The sequence below is a fragment of the Suricata suricatta genome, chromosome 8, assembly GCF_006229205.1.
Source record: "Suricata suricatta isolate VVHF042 chromosome 8, meerkat_22Aug2017_6uvM2_HiC, whole genome shotgun sequence".
NCBI lineage: Eukaryota > Metazoa > Chordata > Mammalia > Carnivora > Herpestidae > Suricata > Suricata suricatta.
The window spans coordinates 105,899,716-105,911,332 of record NC_043707.1 but is presented as its reverse complement, the minus strand read 5'-3'; the positions used below and the strand labels follow the sequence as shown (position 1 = coordinate 105,911,332).

Below are 11,617 nucleotides of genomic sequence, written 5' to 3'. Positions count from 1 at the left end.
CGGCTCTGTGGCTCTGCCCACCCTACTTGGGCTGGAATGCCCTGGGAGGGTCCTGGCCCCACAGAAGCCTGGGGGCCCAGCCCAGGACATCTTCACCTGGGAGCTCCTCACAACAGGGAAGGCGGCACAAGCCAGTGCTCAGGGGGTGGGTATGCATACATTCTCACGCACAGTCACACACGCACACTCCCATACACTCACAATCACACACATACCTTTTCTCACATTCACAACCACATACACCCGTATCCTCTCTCGTGTGCAAATGGGACATGCTGACTTCTGCGTGGGACTACACAATTTCAGAGTGTCTGTCTTTTTCCTACTCATGGACACACCTCCCATACAAGCCTTCAGACACACAGCCCATGGTCTGTTGCCTGGATGTTCCACACACTCGCCCCAGCCCCCAGACGTGCATTCTTAGTTTACACTCCAGATGGGCGCCCCTGAACACTCTGAGCATGGCGCCAGCTCCCCTCTCCATGCAGGTCTCCCCAGCTGCCAGCCTGCTGCCCAAAGATATGCTGTGATTCTACCCTGTGCCCACTGAAGATGGCGCCAAATGCCCACGTGAGAATCCATCCGTGGCTCTAGCTGCCCCTCCATCACCCACGTTCCCTGATCCACACGCCCATCCTCACACACTGTCCTCCCTTTCAGGGCTGCCTTCGTGGGCATGTGAGCTGTGGCCACATAGGGCTCTGGGCTCAAGCCCTAAAATGTTCTCGTGTTGCTATCTTGAAATCCTCAATTTTTAAACAAGGGCCCCGCACTTGCAGTTTGCACTGGACTCCACAAATTACATAGCCTGTCTGGCTGCCTCGTCACAATCTCCCTCAGTCCGACCCTTCTGTGGCTCAGAAACTCCGTCTCTAGAGAGTCCTCAGCTCTTCCCACCTGCCCCTCCACCCCTCCCCTCCCCAGGCAGCCGAGTGTGGTGGATAAGGGAATTACTAACAGCATCTTGTACTTCCACACCCCTTCTTCTAGTGCGACCTTGGGGCTCAGCATCCTCATCTGTAAAGTGGACTCAGGATAATGCCTACTTCAGGGTTCTTTGTGAGGATTCAATGAGATAGTATCTGTAAAGTCCTTAGGACAGAGCCTGGCATTTAGTAAATGTTCAATAAATGTTTGTTATTATTGCTATTACTATACTATACTAAGTGCTGACCAAAAAAATAGACTCAGACCCCTGGCCTTATATATAATCTAATAGGTAAACTAGAGACTACTTGAGTCATCACACACTTAGAAATGTAAAGAAGCACAGGTGAATGAGAAGCACAAGTCTCTGACCTCATAGGAAGCTTACAGGTAATAAGAGAGGCAATCTGAGTCTAGGATCAGGGACCAGTCTGGGGTAGGGAATAGCTCTGTTAGGGGCCAGGGTCAAACCTCGGTATGTAGCTGGGATCAGGGATCAGTCAAGGACAGGGGCAGGGCTGAGTCTAGGGCAAATTGCAGCTCAATTAGAGGTCTGAGTTGGGGCTCAGAATGAGGCCAGGGCAGGGCTCAATTTGAGGCAGGGCTGAGCTAAGTCTGTGACTGGTGCCAAGTCACTTTCATTTCTAGCATTAACTCACTGTGGGGCTGTTCAATAAATGTCAGGCTTCTCTGAACCTCTGTTTTATCACTGTAAAGTGGGGAGATCTCTGCTTACCCCCAGGCTTGTGGGAATCGAGTGAGCTAATAATGGAAGTATGGAAGTGAAGGATTATAGTTCTGCTGGGCTGCTCATGACACCGAGTCTGGCCCCCTGGGGATCTCATCCTCCCCTCCCCCGGGCCTGGGAGGCTATGCCATCCTTACCCATGTCTCCAGCTGCGGGAAACCGCCACCTCAGCCCGGGATCTGTTCCAAGAGGAGTCTGGAGATTTCGCAAAGCCCTTTGAACAACAAAGGCCACAGGAGCGATATTTCCTCCTGGGGGCTGACCGCCCAGTGGCTCCTTTATCTTGGCAACCAGGCTTGGAGAGACGTTCTTGGAAAGAGCTTGTGTGGGGCGTGTGCGGGTGCATGTGAGTGTGAGCGTGTGTGCACAAAGCCGTTCTTTGTCGCCATCTCCACCTGAGTAGCCTGGCAGATGTGGAAGCCTGGGTCCTTCACAGGTCACCCCCCTCCACACCCTCGCCTCCATGTAGATGTGCTGGGTGGCCACCGGGGGGTGGGGGGTGGGGGTGGGAAAATGCTTTGGTCTTTAAGATTCTCTTGGAGGGAGAATTCCAAGAAATAGGAGCTGCATTACCTCAGGAAGAATCCAACCTAGGCTGAAGGGGATGCTTGACAACACGGGAGAGATGGAAGAGAGTTTTGGTTCTCTTAGAAGGTACAGGATATCCTCAGACCCAGGGCCTTTCCCGGGCACACCTAGTCCCGCTGGAGGCAGCACGGACAAGGTAGCCTGAAGTGCTTCCCTCATTCGGGCTCAGCTTCAGTCTGCTCTTTGTAAGGCACCTAGAGAAAGAAGGTGCAGCCTCGACCTGCCTCTCGGACTGTGGGATATTGGAAAAGTCCCTCTCAGGGTCTTAGCCCTGTGTTTAAGTCAGGCTTGGACTCAAGTTCCTTAGACTGGACTGGGCGGAAGCTACAATGTACAGACAGGAACCTGAGGAGCTGAGCCTGCAGGAGGAGTCTGTCTGCCTGCCTTCTCATCTCCTTCTCCTCCATCCCAGCCACCAGAACCCTGCCAAGCCCAAGGGAATGGACTAGGGTCGGGGTGGCAATTTGCCACCTGGAGGACCAGGCTTGGGGATGGTCTGGAGATTCCTGCTACAGGTTCTCAGAACAGACATCTGCAGGGGTCTCTAGTTCAGTCTCCTTTCGGGCAGGGGTCACCAACACCCAGCCCCTGCTCACTGTTCTGCAGGCATGCGGAGCTCCTTGCAAGGTCCGACTCTTGAGAAGTTCTTCCTCCTGCTGAGCTGAAATCTGCTGCCTCCTCATCAGGCCCGGTCCGGGGTGGGGCTGGGGGCTGTGTCTATTCATCCTGTTCTGGGATGTCCAACCAAACCATGTGGTGCCTCACACACTCACTGTACCCTTTCCCACCTGCCTTTGCTCCTGCTGATCCCTCCTGGGGAAAGTCTAGGCATTATACAGAACCTACTCACAAACTGCCCTCTCCAGGGAGTCTTGCCTGATAACACCAGGGGAGAGGAAGCCCCTTCCCTCTCTTGAACCCTCTTGGCTACTGTGTGCAGTTCTTACCCACACCCAGATGGAGCACCCCGGGCAGGATGTGGCATGGCCCAAAGCCTGGCTCAGAGTTAGTGTCCAACTTAAATACCACACTTGTCACGTTGACCTGGAGGAGAAGTATGAGGGAGAAGCTGTGCCTACAACTTTGGGCACCTGATTCCTGTCTGGCCTTGCTGTGTGGCCTTGAGCAAGCCCTGGCTTTTTTAAGGCCTATTTCCTGTGTAGAGACTGGAGGGTAGTTTATACAGGCTGCCTGCCTGCCTTAGAGACCCTTGGTTTCTGAATGTCCTGCTTGGATTCCTTTACTGTGTGATATTCACACACACCCCCGCCCTGCCCACCCCAGTTTCCTCAAGTGTTGCTTCCAGGACCTCTTTCCATGCTGGGTGTGCCCAGTTGTAGGTGCAGATGGGGCTCAGAGGCTCTTGCGTGGCAAAGACCTAGCAGCCTAAGGAAGTAGGTGAAAGGGTCTTCAGGGATGGCACCCAAGGACAAGAGAGCTCCCTCTCCTTTCTCTCATCTGTCTCACTCATGGCATCCTTATGAGATGAGGTTGGGCCTGAGGCAGAGCAATAGCACAGCCCCTGTGTCTTCTAGGGGCCATGGCCCTGTCCTGGCCCAGGCTTTAGCTGCTACCTATTAGTCTTGAGTACCAATGTCCGGAGTTTAGGGACCACAGCCCAGTCTTTGTAAGGCACCTGGGAGGTACCTCAGTCAGCTAATTTTATTGACTACTGTTCACAGACCAGACAGAGTAGGGGTGCTGGGGGCACGGTGCTGAACAGACTGTCTCAGCTCCAAATGCACTTAGTGCTAGTGGGGAGAGGCCTAGATAAGCAATGAAACAAATATGTCTGGGATGCTGATTAAAGGTTATGAAGAAACTAAAACAGGGAGTAGGGTCAAGGCTCAGTGCATGGCTGGGGTCAGGGTTCAGCCAAGGAGACCAGTGGAATGACCAGACAAAAAGTGAGGCCAGAGATGGCCAGGCAGATCCAGAGCCCGGTGGATGGCGGATGAGTAAAGAGGTTGGCCTGGGCCTGGAGGCAGGACTGAAGGCTCCTGGAGGAGAGGGGTTAGGGAGGGGAGGTGGGGTCTATTAAACTGATGACTCCAGGCCCTAATCCAGTGCCAGGCCCAGGCGGGTAGTTGGGGGTGGGGAGCACCCCTGCTGGGGTGTAATTTCACGCTGAAGGGTCTGATGGGGCATCCCACGGACTGATCCTTTCTGGATCAGAAAACCCACTTCCCTTTGTCGCATGCAGGGCGATTAATGCCTTAACCCTTTGTGGGCTGGCCTGGGGCAGTCCTGCCCTATCTCGCTTCCAGCTCCTTGGGATATAGTCAGAGCCCTTTGCCGCCAGCCCCAGGAACTCCTGGACCTGGTGGTATTTGCAGAGAGGGAGAAGCTGTCACTGAGGAAAGCCATGGGTTCAGTTCCAAAACAAGAAGCTTGAGGTCTTCCCACCAGTGCAGTGAGGAGGCCCTCACCACCTTCCAGGGGAGCCCCTCCCACTGGCAATAAGCAACAAACCCATGACAACCACCAAAGAGGAAAGAACACTGGATGCCCCAGGAGGCCAGGTCCCCTGAACACCCACAAGCCATGCCTCCCTCCGGTAACACCCCAGGGATGTCCCTGCCCATTTCGTCCAATGGCGGCACTCCGGCCTGGGCAGGTCATCGCAGTTAGCTCCAGCCTCTCTTCCCTCCCTTGCCAACGTCCCCTCTCCGCCTTGGTCCAAAGACCTACCAGGAAGTTGTCGTACCTTCTCTGGCCCCTCCCTTCGCTCCTCTCCGTCTAACTTCAAAATGCAGCTCCCCTGGGGTGGGGGGTTGGGGCAGGGACCTGCTGAGCCTCCTCTAAGCTCCCTGGGTCTCTAAAACCCCAGCACCATTAAAAGAAAGCCCCTAAATGTTATTTACACTTCGGAGTCTTAAAAACCATTAACAAAAGCCACTTAATTCAATTATCTTCCCGGCTGGCTCAGTTCTCAGCGCTGAGCAAGGGCCTCCCCTTGCCGCCTCCTCTCTCTGCCCGCCACCCCCCCCTCCACTGTCATTGTGTCGGGCTAATGAGGTAAACTGAAGCGAGCCCTGTCCCCCCTGACAGGTTTATGAGAATTTAATAAAGCGTGGCCGGGACCAAATGAGTTGCCTCAGCCTCCGAGAGCTCATTGTCTTTGGCGTCAGCATTTTTTGACTAGAGCTGTCCCCTCCCCCGCCCGGGCTCCTGCCTGCTTTGGCCCCCACTCTTGCCCTCGGTGCCTCCCAAGGTAAGCTGGCCAGTGGGCCTGGTGGAGGCCAGCTTGGCCTTGCAGGGCAAGACACCCAGCCTGTACCTGGAGTAGGGCAGAAACTGAATTGGCCTGTGTGCCCTGGGGACAGGTGTGTGGTCCCCTGTGGACCTGCTCACCCTCACATGCACCAGATCCCAAGGGGTATACAGGGACCTCTGGGACTTCTGCTTCCCAGCCCACACTGTCCTCATGCTCACCAGCCCCTGCCAACCTGAGACTGAGGCCCAGCTGGTGCCACCTTAAGTATGATTCACTTTTTCTTGTCTATTTGGAGTGAACAGCCGGAGTGAGCTCCTGGAGGGAAGAAGCTGCTCTTCCTGCCAGAGCACAGGGTGGGGACTCAAGCCCTCAGTCATGGCAGGTCCATAGAAGGACACTTCTCATGTGAAAGGTCACCTTCTTCTCACATTTTCCCTGAAAGGTAACATAGTGTAGACAATGAAAGGGACTTGCTCGAGGTTCCTAGGGAGTCAGAAGTATAGATGGAAGAAACTCAACCTGGAGGCCCCCCAGACATCCAGGCACGCAGGGAGGCCCCCACCTGGAGTTCCAAGGGTGTTTGGAGAAGGCTTGGCCAGCCTTCCTCCCGTGACCTAGACAGGCTTTCTGTCTGGCCTCTCAGGGGTCTAATGTCCAGGAGTTTCTGGACCATTCAGAGATCCAGAATTCCTTTTCTCTCCCTTAAAAGTATTCCAAGAGTTATTTCCTTCTGGGGTTGAAGCCTGGCTCAGTCTGTAACCGTGATGAAAATTCAGTCTTTGTCCAGGATTATCATTCAATGTATGGATCATGGTCAGAGTTCAGGTTGGAACCAGAATAAGGACTTAATGTATATACATGATCAAGACTCAGTCTGTGTCCAGGTCAGGGTCTAATCTTTGATAAAGATCAGGGTTCAGTTTATAGACTGAGTTAGAACTCAGTCTAAAATCAGGATCAGGATTCAGTGTAGGGACCAGGCAGTGTCAAGCCTCAGAGTGTGACCAGGATCACGTTTAGGTCAGGACTCCGTATGGACTGGGATGAGGTCTCAGTCTAAGATCAAGATAACCAGACTCAGGTCTTACCTGTGACCTTGATAAAGGCTGTCCAGGGTCAGGCCTCCCTCTGTGATAAGGTCAGGTTTCAGGGTTGGAAGTGTCAGTAAACTTGGGTGGCCCCACCCTCAGTCCTTGTATGCCCAGCTCCTTGCTACCCCTACTCCTCAGGGGTTTGCCCTCAGAAGCAGAAAAGGCAGAGTCTGGCTAGGCTGGGAAGTCTCTATCTCCTGTCATGTGCCCAGGGTGCCCTCTGGTGGCTCTCCCTAGCAGTGCCGATTTCCTCAGGCGCCCCCAATCCATCTGGCCATTGCCTACTTTGGGGAGCTTAGCCCTCAGGCACTTCCATAAATGCCCATCTAGCCAGCTCTACATTCCTGCGTCACCCCACCTTCCACAAAGAAGTAGAAAACAGGAGTTGGCATGGGAACTCCCACACACGTAAGGACCTTTTCTTCCTTCCTGCCCAGAGCAGGCATCTTAATAATTCCCTATTACTGGGGACCTGTTGTAGTAGCCACGTGATAAGATCCACACCTTTCAACATTCAGTCATTCTACAAATATCTATCATGTACTTACCTTGTGTCAGAGGAGCACCTGAGTGCATAGCAGTGAGTAAGCCAGGAGTGCTAACTTCTCAGAGCTCACATTCTACTCACTTCCCCCCAGTCCCCAACTCCTAGTCCACAGACCTCATCGGCGAGGCACCTGCATCAGCAGAAGGTTAGGAGGGATTCAGAACTGGGCAAATCAATGTTCTTTCTCTCTCCTAGAAGGTTAGGAGGGATTCAGAACTGGGCAAATCAATGTTCTCTCTCTCTCCTAGTTAGACTATTCCGGATTCTGAGTTCTCTGTCTTCGTCTCTCCTCTGATGCCTCCTCTGGACTCATGGCTTCTTCCTGACCGCCCACAGGACAATGGCTTCTAGAACTCAGGGATGTGTCTCCACCAATCACAAGACAGCTCCCCTGGGTTAACAGACTTTTCATCTTACCTCAGCCCTGGCTCTTTGTCCACCCTGTGCCCAGCTCTAAAATCAAAATTCTAGAAGTTCTTCCTGGAGTCCTCTCTTTCACTCCTCTTGAACTTCCCCAACAGAGAGACTTCCAAAATGTGTATAGAATCTTTCCACTTCTGGGCCACCACTCCAGTCCCAGCCCCCCAGCATCTCACAGCAAAAACCTCCCAACCCATCCCGTTTCCCCTCTTGCCCCTCGACACTCTATTTTCCACACAGCAGGCAGAGCGATCTTTATAATCATAAATCAGGCCATGTCACTTCCTTGTTAAAAGCCTCCAGTGCCTCCCGCCTCACTGAGAGTAAAATCCCCACTCTGCACCCGGCTTACTAAGCTGTACATGAGCTGCGCAACATGCCCCCACCCACGCTCCCCACATCATCTACAGCCCTTCTATCTTGACTGGACACACAGAAGCCAAGTTCATTCTCATCTTAGGGCTTTTGCACAGGCCATTTCCTGAGCTTGAAATGTTCTTGCCCTAAACCTTTGCCTGGCTGACTCTTGTCAGTCAGAGCTCAGCTTAAAGGTCACTTCTCAGAGAAGACCTCCCCAGCCACCTGACAAGTCCCTCCGTCACACCTTCTTATTGTGATTTTCTGCACAGCACTTCCACTAGCTAATATTTTTTTTTGTTTGCATAATTCTTTATTGTCTGTCTCCCCCAAGTAGATGTTAGCCTCCTTCCAGGGCTTGTTCACCACTATATTCCCAGTGCTGGACACATAGTAGGGCTCAGGAATTGTTTGCTTTTTAAAAGTTTATTTATTTATTTTGAGAGAGACAGAGAGAGCACAAGTAGGGGAGGGGCAGATGGAGAGGGAGAGAGAGAGAGAGAGAGACAATCTCAAGCTGGCTTCCACACTGTCAGCAAAGAGCCTGAAGTGGGGCTCGAAGCCATGAACAGTGAGATCATGACCTGAGTCAAAACCAAGGGTTGGCCACTTAACCAACTGAGCCCCCCAGGTGCCCCCCCAGGAATTGTTGAAATCATTGGGGGAAAATGGCCCTAAGTGGCTGCCCTCGTTTCTTTTTCTAGTGGAAACAGAGGTAGGAGATCTGAGTTCCCAGCCCCTCAGTGGGCTCCCTTGTCCCAGGATATCAGGAATTCCCTCTGGGAAGTGGGGCTCACTCTGCCACCCCTGAGCCCCACAGGCCCCAGGAAGCACCCCTCTTTTCAGAAGGACCAACTGTGCCTCCTGCATGGCAGCTCCTGGACTTCTGAGGATAGGCCCTCATGCCTCCGCTCCCAGTGTCTCAGCCTGGTAGTGGCAGGGGCTGACCGTCATCCCAGCGCCCCTGTGCGGTGTCCCTGCAAGCGTCACCAGCCCCGGCTCAAATTCTTCGAGATCAGGGAGCCTGCTGCCCCTGTGCTGTCAGAGCTGTGTCCTCACTGTCCACAGACTGGCCCCCTGGAGCCTGCCTGAGAGCAGCCTGCAGATGGGTGGGGACAGAGCCATCACCCAGCCTCTGTGTCAGAAAGTGAGGTGCTCCTGCGCCTGGCTGGCTCCTCAGTGGGGTCCTGCCCTAGAAGGGCCTGAAGGAGTGTGAGGGGAGGAGTCCCCACCCATAGTAGCAGGCCCAGGAAAGATGGGGGAGTGAAGGAGTGGTTTGTAGGGCAGACCGTTTGGGAAGTGGGCCTGGGTCATGGAGAATATCTCCTGGTGTGCCTGTGGAGGGGGAGGGGGCACAGAAAGGACAAAAGATGACCTTCTGCCAGGGGAGGCAGTGGAAGGGAGACTCCAGGAAGCCAGTGTTTCCCCTGGTGCCCCCCCAAGTCTATTCACTCACACCATCCATTTGTGGCATTGAGCCCTTAGCACATGCTTACTCTTTCTCCCACCCTCCCAGACTTTGGCAGTGAAGAGAGGAAGGTCTGATGGTGTAATTCTAGGCCTCTGCCAGCAGGTGGGAGAGGTGTTGGGGCCGGGCCTACCATTTCAGGTTAGAATCTGGGGGGCTTTCTCCTAAGGAGGGTGGTCCAGACTGCACCCCAAGGCAGCATCAGCAGTGGCCCCTCTCACTTCCTGCTCTACCCAGGCAGCAGCAGGTGGCGTCTGAGGCTGCAGACGAGTGATTCAGAAGAGAGAGGACTGAACTGGGAAGGCAGCCTTTCTTGCATGTGCATGCTCAAGCGGACACACACACACACACACACACACACACATGCACACACACACAGTGGGGGTGGTGAAGTGTTCTGAGAAGAGGTCATCAGCTCCAGGGGCTGGATGCTTCAAAGGTTAGGGCCCATCGATCCATGTGAATTAATAGAGATGACCTGCTTAGCAACTATGCAAACAGATTCTCTCTTCTCCAGGTCAGTGGGAGGGGGAGACAGCAGGAGAGGCAGAAGCAGAAAAGGAGTCAGATGAAGGGAAAGGTCAGAGAGGTAAGAGCCAGAGAGGGGGTCAGCCCTTCCCAGGGCTGGTGGGAAATCCCGGACCAGGGAAGAAAAGCAGTAGAATCCACCCTGGAAAGAAAAAGGGAGGCTGCTGAAACCAAAGGTGGGTTGGCAGGAAGTTATGGCCAGCAAGGGGTGTGCCACCATCACTGGGCACTGCTTTTCTGGGTCCCTGCAGCGAGGAGGGGCTGGCCCAGGGTTGCGGTATCTACCGCCCAGTCTCCAGCTCTCTTGCTTCTCTTGTGAGGCAGCTGCCATCCCTCTACCCTTCTACCAGATGCCCTCACTCAGCAGAATGCAGGCACGTCAGGGGAAAGGTGTAGGCTTTGCATAGCCATGGGAGGCGCTTCTCTCATCCTTCTCACTGGGTGACTCGCTCCTTAACCACCACCACACACACCCCCACACACTCTCATATTCATGTATGACGTCAGATACTGCCACCCAAATACTCCCACGCTCCCCATTTCTTACACGTAGCCAGGCAACCCCATGCATAGACACATAGATCCATCCTGCTCCCAATCTCACTCACTTGTTCCCACGGATGTTCAGTCACACACTCTACTCCCCTGGGGTCCCCTTCCAGGTCTCCAAGAGGGGCTGGTGCTAGGAAGATAAAGCACTTGGCTAGAAAGACCCCAGAATCAAGGGTGTTGGGCCAGAAGCCCCACAGTCAGCCCCTCCCCCCAGGCTGCATCACAGAGGACTTGACTCTAGAGGTGCTTTATTGAGGAGGGAGGCACATCGGGACGCACAGTATGGACCACACCGAGGCCTTCCTGTTTGAAGAAGCCCCCTCACCATTCATCCCTGTTGTGCTTCAGCCTCAGCTCCTGTGATGTGATCTATCAGTCAGTAGGGTGCTCTACCCAGCTCTACCTTAGGAGACTATCCTGGCTCAAATCAGGACCCCCACACCCCCTTAATCCCAAAAAATCATGTTGGGGTGGAGACAAGGAGGGCAGAAGGAGCAGAAGGGGAAGCTGCTGGCCTTTCACAGTGTTCACGGACAGGAGACTGCCCTGGCTGACATTCCTGCCTGCCCCTGCTTCCTCCCGCGCCTTGGGGTCAGGGGCCTTGTTGGCGGTTAGTCCCTCTCGGAGCGCCTCATGGGTGGTGGTGGTAGGGATCGAAGGTCCAGGGCCCCGGTTTCTTCAAGTCTGGGGAGCAAGGTAAAGTAGGGCCCAGCAGACCTCACTTAATGGGCCAAGGCACTGCTCCCTCCTTTGGTTAGTGTGCCTTTTCACCGTCACATTCTTCCCTCCAGACGTTTCAGAGATGCGACAGATGAGGCCACCTGTGCCCAGCACCGGACCATATGGATTTTTTTTTCTTTTCCTTCTTCTCCTTCCTCACTCCCACTCTTTTTTTCTTAAGTGGCACCGAAAGAAGGGAGCCCGACAGGGAGTCAGGGCCCGGCACCGGGTCCGCTAGGGGGCGACGCGCTCCCGGGGCAGGTTGAGCTGGACTCCTTCGGTGCGCGGTGCGTAGACCACTGCCGGCGCGGAGGCGTCCAGGGCGAAGGGGCCGGGGCTGGAGCGGCTCGAAGACGCGGCCGAGGCGGCAGGGCTGAGCTGCACGGCCGTGGTGTCCTGAGCCGTGCGCTCGCTGCTCTCCATCTCCAGCGCCACCGGCCGGTTGCCGCCG

General features: G+C 54.5%; 1 long non-coding RNA gene across 1 annotated transcript; it reads right to left on the bottom strand.

Moving 5' to 3' along the window:
* Window positions 1–2,868: 2,868 nt before the first annotated feature.
* LOC115299152 lies at window positions 2,869–11,400 on the bottom strand. Its single transcript, XR_003912011.1, has 3 exons — window positions 10,503–11,400; window positions 7,123–7,251; window positions 2,869–2,997 (listed from the first exon to the last, which is right to left on the bottom strand). It is a non-coding gene; the product is annotated as an uncharacterized LOC115299152 (long non-coding RNA).
* Between the last annotated feature and the right edge of the window lie 217 nt (window positions 11,401–11,617).